Source organism: Phasianus colchicus, chromosome 1 (genome assembly GCF_987193195.1).
Source record: "Phasianus colchicus chromosome 1, bPhaCol1.hap1.1, whole genome shotgun sequence".
Classification (NCBI taxonomy): Eukaryota; Metazoa; Chordata; class Aves; order Galliformes; family Phasianidae; genus Phasianus; species Phasianus colchicus.
Window position 1 is genome coordinate 43283991 of NC_143436.1, and position 7945 is coordinate 43291935.

The following is a 7945-nucleotide window of genomic DNA, read 5'->3' on the forward strand; positions in this document are numbered from 1 at the left end:
GAAAAATAAAAATCCCAACTCTTTAAAACACTGTGATTAGTACTATTTGTAGGTAATCACTGATAAATATTGTAATTTTGTATTTTGAATTAAATTATCAAAGGTGAAATTATTAAATTAATATGGTTTTAATCCATTTCCTCCTTTTCTTCAGAGCATTATGTTTGAGTAGTTTTAGTCATGTTCTGCTGCAGTCGGGACTGCAAAGTATACCAAGAAGACAAATTTCATTTTTACCTCATTTAGAACATACTTGACAGCAATTTAAGAAAGGCAGCAAGGCTTTGAAAATTGTAATGAGAAAGGAAGATCATTTTTGTAATTTCTATAACGTTGAGCACTATCACTGGGCACTCACCATTGATTTCATTTCACTGCTTCGCAATAAGTAGCCTCCACTACTGCTCCTGTAATTAAGGTAAAGTTACTGTGTCAATCATTTCAGATTTTCATTCTTGAAAAATATTTTGGTGAAACTTCTTATCAACACAGCTATAATCTAACTATAACAAATCTAAAAATCATCTATAATGAAAGTACAGAAAATGGAAAGCTGGCACAAAATACATTTATTCCAAATTCACAAACACAGAAAGTTAATCAGCCATCCTTGAATGTGGAGAACGTTATCTCATTTCCCTTTCCACAAATTCCCCCTCACTACCAAGTAGCATCACATTTCCATTAAATTCCAAAGCAGTATATGAAGACTTATTTGAAGAAATTCACTGATAGTGACATGCATTAGTCACCCCTGAATTGTCACTAAATAAATTGCTTCAGCAGTCAGATACTACCACAAAGCCGTCAAGATTAAAGTAACTGTAACAAGGGTTCCCTACATATTTACAATCAAAACACCTTTTGGACAAAATTACTGCAGAATTTGATAGCTGAATTAGACAAGAGTTGTGAATGCTGAGTTTTGACTTAATTATAGAACTTTGTTACGACTAAAGACTGTTAATATGTTAATCTTCCACAGCCCCCAACAGGCACTAGTAATACCTTGACACCTAACCCATGCCAACGAATGAGCAATAAAGGTAAATTCAAAAACTTGTGTTTCAGGTATGGCCTGTTGTTTGCATGTCTTCTGGCTCCGATCATTGTGCAGTATACATCTCATTTCAACTATTTGACTTAGTACCAGAAAGTAATGCACTGAGGACAAAACTAAACCCTTTGTAAATTAATTCAACTTTCTTTGTTATTTCTGCTTTTATTTGGAGTATCACTGCAAATGGTTTGCTAAAATCAATTGGCCTGTATCTTCTTGATTCAGAAGTTAATTACAATAATTACAGTAGATACCTCTGTAAGAAAATGCCTGGAATTACTACCTTGTTTCCAAAAGTTGCCAGCCAATGTTTTCACAGTTTAATTGTTGTCACATCACAGAAGAGCAGTAACCAGAGAAAAGAGGCTAAACAATACAATGCTGTTATAATTCAGCTGAAAGTTTTACTGTATGCATTGCTTACACAGCACAAGATGAAAAACCCAACATAATAAAAATAAGAATATTAGAATAGAGCACTCACTGCTCTACAGCAATTTTAAGTCAAAGCTAGTTTAATGTAACAAAAAGGTCTACTAAAAAAAACACGTTATAAGGATATCTTTTCACAGCATAAAAAGGATGTCTCTGCCCTTTAACTGTCAAAGATGTTATGCATCCATATATTTATAAATACTTTTTAATTTAGAACTTTTCTTGCTACTATTAAGAAACAGTTTTTTCTTTTTTCTTTCTTTCTTTTTCTTTTTCTTTTTCTTTTTTTTTTTTGGACTAATTTAATTTTTTCCACTAACACCACTATTTAACACCATTCTTAAAAAAGTCTACTTGTTTTGGTCTTACATCATATCATAACAATTTCAAATTCTACATTAAAAGCTACACATTCTTACCAATTTGTATGCAGACTAGACAAACAAAATAAAATAGGATCTAAATAAACAAATAAATAAAAATCCAGAACACATTCTTTGCAGAGGTAGATTACACTTATTTCTGCATTCCCATGAAACGTCTATGTGAGAGCTACCTAGCTATTCTATCTTCACTAAAGTCAATAATAAATTTCCTATTTTTGTCAAAGGTTAAAGCTAAGACCTTAAGAAAATTTAAGTCCCACTATTCATCACATAAAATGGACAGTGACATCATTCTTTCTCTGGCTAATCTGATCAACTTAAAGAATATACACTTACACTGTGTGCCATAGTATTAGTAGATGAGAGATTTTTACTTTTTATTTTTTAAGAAGATGCATTTATAGCCCAAGATGCATTACTTAATCTATCTGCAGCAATATCTTGTGCTTAGCTATGTCTGTAGTTTGGAAACAATCCGTAGCTGGAAACGGCAGAGGCAAGAGGTACAATTTTTTGTCTTTACTGACACCAATAAAAATCAAAATGCACTGCTCCAAAGTATCCCAACAACTGGAAATTTGTATGCTCAGGATTAATGTTCACTTTTCACATAAATGTTGCTGTTCTCTCCAAGATAGTGCTCTTCAACAGATAAATTGGTCACTTAAAATGTAAACTTGCTTTTTTCAATAATACCCTTTGAATGGATAACACAGAGGAGTTGCAGAACTGCAGTACCTGTTTGCATGTGAAATTCTACCAAATGTCCTTTAGAGTTTATATTCCAGCAACTGTTTTGAAGATGGACTAACAGAATTTCTAGTACAATATAATAATTATAATTCTAGTATATAATAATAATACTTTTTTTTAGCTACCTTTATGTGACAGTTGCCTCTTTAGTACTCTTTTATTCTCTCTACATAAATTTCAGTATGGCTCCAGAATTGAGCCTATGACCAATCATTCTAATAGGTGTATGAAAACTCATTAATTCCTTCTTCTTAAAAGATTTTGAACATTTGAAGTAATTCTGTGAAAAGCTGCAACAGCTAGAAGATGAATACTATACTGTGACAAGGAAGTAGAAAAATGTTCTACGAAATGTGAAGATCTGAGATTGATTTTTTATTATTAAAAAACATTATATATGGGAACTGAAGATTTTCTGGCTCTGCCACATCTGTTCTCAGTGACTTCAGGATTAGTAAAATTTTGTCTCAGTGGAATCAGAAGGAATCTGCTATTAATGTCAATGAAGCCAGAATATCACTGTTTATGCTTATGCTCTGCTTCTCTATCAGTATAATTAGGGTAATAACAGTATATTTCACATTCTATTTTTTTGGATCGTTAGTTGTTCAACATAAGAAAAGTTACTCACTACATGCATAAGAAGGCAGTAAGCTTGAATAAATTTATGAGAGCTATCTTAATGAATAAAGTTCATTGTTTAAAAAGACACGAGTAAGTGGAATGCATTTTAGTGAACTTCAAAAATACGACTTGCATTTTTTTAGTAGTACACACTCACAGTTACAACAATATATGTATTTGAGTGGAGAAAAAAATATCAAATATTATTCAATGTACATTTCTTATGCTTTTGCACAAATTCAAAGTCCTTCGATGCTAATAGATAAATTCTGTACCTTTTTATTTCCAGAGATTCCTGAAAAAAATTTATTTCTTTCATGAATACTCTAAAATGGATATGGATTCTTTAGACATAAAGTTACTTGGAGAAAATATCACTGTGTGTACTGTTACAGAGACTGCAAATCATACTCTTATTAAATGAACTTTCTTACAAGAAAAATATCAATTACTCTGAGTCAAACATTCATGTTGAAGGAAGACCACACACATTCATTAAGATTTTTATCTGAGTTTTGTTTTAAAGGCCTAAAACAGATGCCAGCTAAGACAATTTTTTTGTCAGCTGTTTCCTTAAAAGTTTTTTAATATGACTGCAGCTAAGATACAGTACAGTGATTTTTAACATGACTCTTTTCTCTAGAAACAAATATTATTTGTTACATGCAACTGCTAAAGACTACCTATACTTTTAATACTGTTTAGTTAAAAACACAAGCACTGAGCACAATAGTACATAACAATGTATATCATAAAATACTCTGCCAATTTCTATTGCTTTAATAAACAATATATTTATATAAATTATTTTATCATTCTCTCAGTTTCCTATAGAAAATATTATAGAATAAGATATTCATTTTGATAATACATCACTGAAGACCCAATAATTTGCTTGGAACAACTACTAGACCTAAAAGGCAATGTCAGTAGCTGTCTGAAAATCCAAAAAGAAATAAGATCAAAAAACAGTCAATTACTTCCCTACTGCAAATGAACAGTGACATTCAACTTGCTGTTGTTGCTGTTTCTCTTCCCGTATTTGGATACAGATAGCTAATGCTTCATAGAGGTGCACAAGTAAATATCAGTGATAGAGCAGACTTTTTACAAACGTAACAGGAACACACATTCTGGACTAGCAAAATCTTATATCAGTTCATCTGAGATAGACAGATATTCTCAGGTGTTATTCTGTATTTAATACCTTTCCTTTTCTTATTGTATGCTGCCATTACTGATTGACTGATGATGTTTCTCAAACTGTAAATATTGTATTCTGCCTCAGTGTCTCATTTTGGCTTTTATAGCCAGTTCTTTTTTTAGGAATTGTGTGTTATTGCTATATAGACACCTTTCAAAGAAGGAATTAGATTAAATGATCCGTAAAGTCCCTTCCAGTCCAGTGCATTGTATTTTTAGTTTTAGAAAAAGAATCAGTTGTGATAACAGCTATATCAGGTTTCTGCCTGGAATATCTGCTCTCTGTCAAGCAATATGGCAATTATCAGGCTTATAGAATATTTGGAGAGTGGAGACAAGTACAGTTGGACTGGTATTATATATGAAAATGTGCTAAATGTTCTTTACTAGCATAGTACATAAATGCTGCTATTTTGACTTAGATTTCTATTCATATGATAGCAGATACCTAGAAAAACTGGTAAAAATCTAGAAAAGGAAACTTACCTAAAAGAAATATAATTTCTCTAATAAAGGATTGTCATTTAAAGTAGTCACAGGACATCTTCTGAAGCCTATGAAACAAAGTAGTTACTTCTTACCTGTGAATTTCCTGATCCTAATGTGAGAACGTCTGATTTTTTTAGAGAAGTAGAGTCTACGATGACTAGATTTTGATCATCAAAAATTAGGTAGAATGAATCCCATCATGGATAAAAATGTAAGCATGTTACTCAAAAACCCCATAACTGACCATGAAGTCTACCTCCATTGAAATGAGGAGAATAGCCTTCTTCGGAGAATAGCCTTCTTCACTTATTCTGGCCCAGGGCTACTTCTGGACAGTTATGCTGGAGCATAACTTAGCTAGACCCTAGGTTCCAGGGTCTCTGTCCAGGTTGGAGACATGGTTGTTTCTTTCCCTTTTGCAAGCTGAGCTTCTATACCAGAAACATACAACATTGCCTTCAGCAGCTTTTATGCATGTGATTCACATAAAACACGGATACAGACAGCTGTGACCTCTTTCAAATGGTGGAGACAGAGGTTCACTAGTGCAGGTACACAGACCCCACTCTTTAGGTTCACAAACACACATCATTTCAGTACCTGGCATGATCAGACCTCTCAAGAATCAGCACAGCTTCTTTGTCCAGCATCCTCTCACCAGGATTATTTGAGTACTGGCATGGCCCTTCTGTGCATGCAGCACCCCTGCTTGGATCCTGGGCCCTCATATCCACTTCACAGGCTGCCTACTCTCCAGCTAGTCCAGCTTGAATTTTGCTGTAGTTGCATACATTAGCTCATCCAGGAGCTGGCAATTAGATCTTCAGTACGAATACACGTGAAAAAGAGTACAGATGTGAAGAGATTAAGATTTCATGAGAAAATATAGGAAGATAGGACAGACTGCAGTGATCAAGCACAGGGCTCAGACAGACAAGCATGTTAACTGGCCATATTTTATATGTGACTAGCCCTTTTATACTCTTTTCTACCTATCACCCACTTTATTCCTCCTTCTCTGTTTTCCCTACACATCCCCATGGTTTTGCAGAGCTCTGCAGTTTCTGAATCCTCCCAGTCCAGATGATCTCTTAGTTCACAACTGGTTCCAGTGGTCTGACATCCCCAAAGTAAAGTTTCTTCTCGTGTTCACGTGGAACTTCCTGCCACTGATCACTGCTGAAAAGAGCCTGGCCCCATCCACTTGATTCCTGCTCATTACGTATTTATAAGTATTAATAAGATGTCCTCTCAGCCTTTTTTTTTCTCCAGATTGAATAGTTCTATGTCTCTCATTCTTTCCTCATAAGGGAGATGCTCCAGGTCCCTAATTATCTTTGTGGCCTTCAGATGGACTCTCTCTAGAACTACTCCATCTGTCTCGAACTGGGGAGCCTAGAACTGGACACAGTACTCCAGATGTAGCCTCACCACAGCAGAGTAGAGGAGGAGGATCAGTTCCCTCAATCTTCTAACCATGCTCTTTTTAATGCACCCCATGATACCATTGACTTTGTTGGCCACAAGGGCACATTGATGGCCTATGGTCAACTTGCTGCCCAACAGGACACTCAGGTCCTTCTCCACAGTGTTCCAAAAGGTCTGTACTGACCCATGTGGTTATTCCTTGCCAGTTTGAACTTGACTTTATCGAACTTCATGAGATTCCTCTCCACACAATTCTCAAGCCTGTCCAGGTCTTTCTGAATCACAGCACAGCCTTTCACTGGCTTTGGTGTATTCTTTTCCTTCATCCAGGTCATTGATGAATATGCAGAACAAGACCAGACCCAGTAGCAACCCTCAGGGAATACTGTTAGCTATTGACCTCCAATTAGTCTAATCACAGCACTATGAATTCTGCTAGTCAGTCAGTTCTCAGTCTACTTCATCTATCTCACACTTTCCAAGCTTACCTACAAGGATGTTATAGAAGACAGTATTAAAAGCCTTGTTGAAGTCACAGTACACAACATCCACTATTCTCCCCTCATCTATCTAGATGTTTATGACATCACAGGAGGTTACCGGGTTGATTTCCCCTTGGTGAGTCCATACTGACTACTCTTGATAACCTTCTCTTCTACTTGCTTGCATCCAGAATAAGTTGTTCAGCCATCTTCCCCGGAACAGAGATGAGGCTGACTGGACTGTAGTTTCCTGGGTTCTCCTCCTTTCTTTCTGTTCATCAATCAAGGTATTGTATTTCAACTAATTGTATTTCATTAATGATTTCAGTCCTCACTAAAGAATTATTTAAGGTTTAAAGGAATGATCCTTGTGAACTTCTAAAATTCAGATTTTTATCAAATTCTGGGCTTTTCCAGGAAAAGAAAAAAAAAAAAGAAAAAAAAAGCACCATAGATGCTCTCAGATGCTTCTACCATGAAATTAGCTAAACTAGACATACATGTAACACAACAGTCAGTCTGTAACAGTACTGTTTCACCATTCAAATGTCCTTTTATGAATGCACAACAGAAGAGGACCTCTTTCAAATTACTCAGCTGAGCAGTTGATGCTCTGTTTCAAAGCAGGAAGAGAAATTCTGGTTGATTCCTGTACCTTGAAAAGTAAGAATCATATTTTAATATAAATTTGTAAGTTTTACTTTAAATATCTGGGTTTGAGAACCTGGCTTATGCATAAAGTGGTGAGATACTAATATGTTGGGTTAAAATATTTGACAGATATCTCTTGAAATGGAATAAATACTATGAAATATAAATACAGCATGAAGAAAACTAAAATTGTGCTTACAGAGAAATAACCTTCACTTCATACAAACTCCTTCTCATTAGCTACCACCTCTGACTTTTATCCTTAAAAAAAGGCACCCTGTGAGGAAAAATGTATGAATAATGTCTTACTCCAAAATAACCTCAGAATACATCCACACATGCCAAGAAATAAGTATTTTACTGACTGCAGCCACAAGCCACAATAGTTATATTTAATAAGCAAATACTAAACATGAGATTAAATTGCTAAAACT

The 7945-nt window shown here is 34.9% G+C and overlaps 1 long non-coding RNA gene across 1 annotated transcript; it reads right to left on the reverse strand.

The window, feature by feature from the left end:
- Positions 1–354: 354 nt before the first annotated feature.
- LOC149919532 (uncharacterized) lies at positions 355–6938 on the reverse strand. The gene is made up of 3 exons (XR_016463638.1): positions 6867–6938; positions 5551–5771; positions 355–407 (listed from the first exon to the last, which is right to left on the reverse strand). It is a non-coding gene; the product is annotated as an uncharacterized LOC149919532 (long non-coding RNA).
- Positions 6939–7945: the final 1007 nt, after the last annotated feature.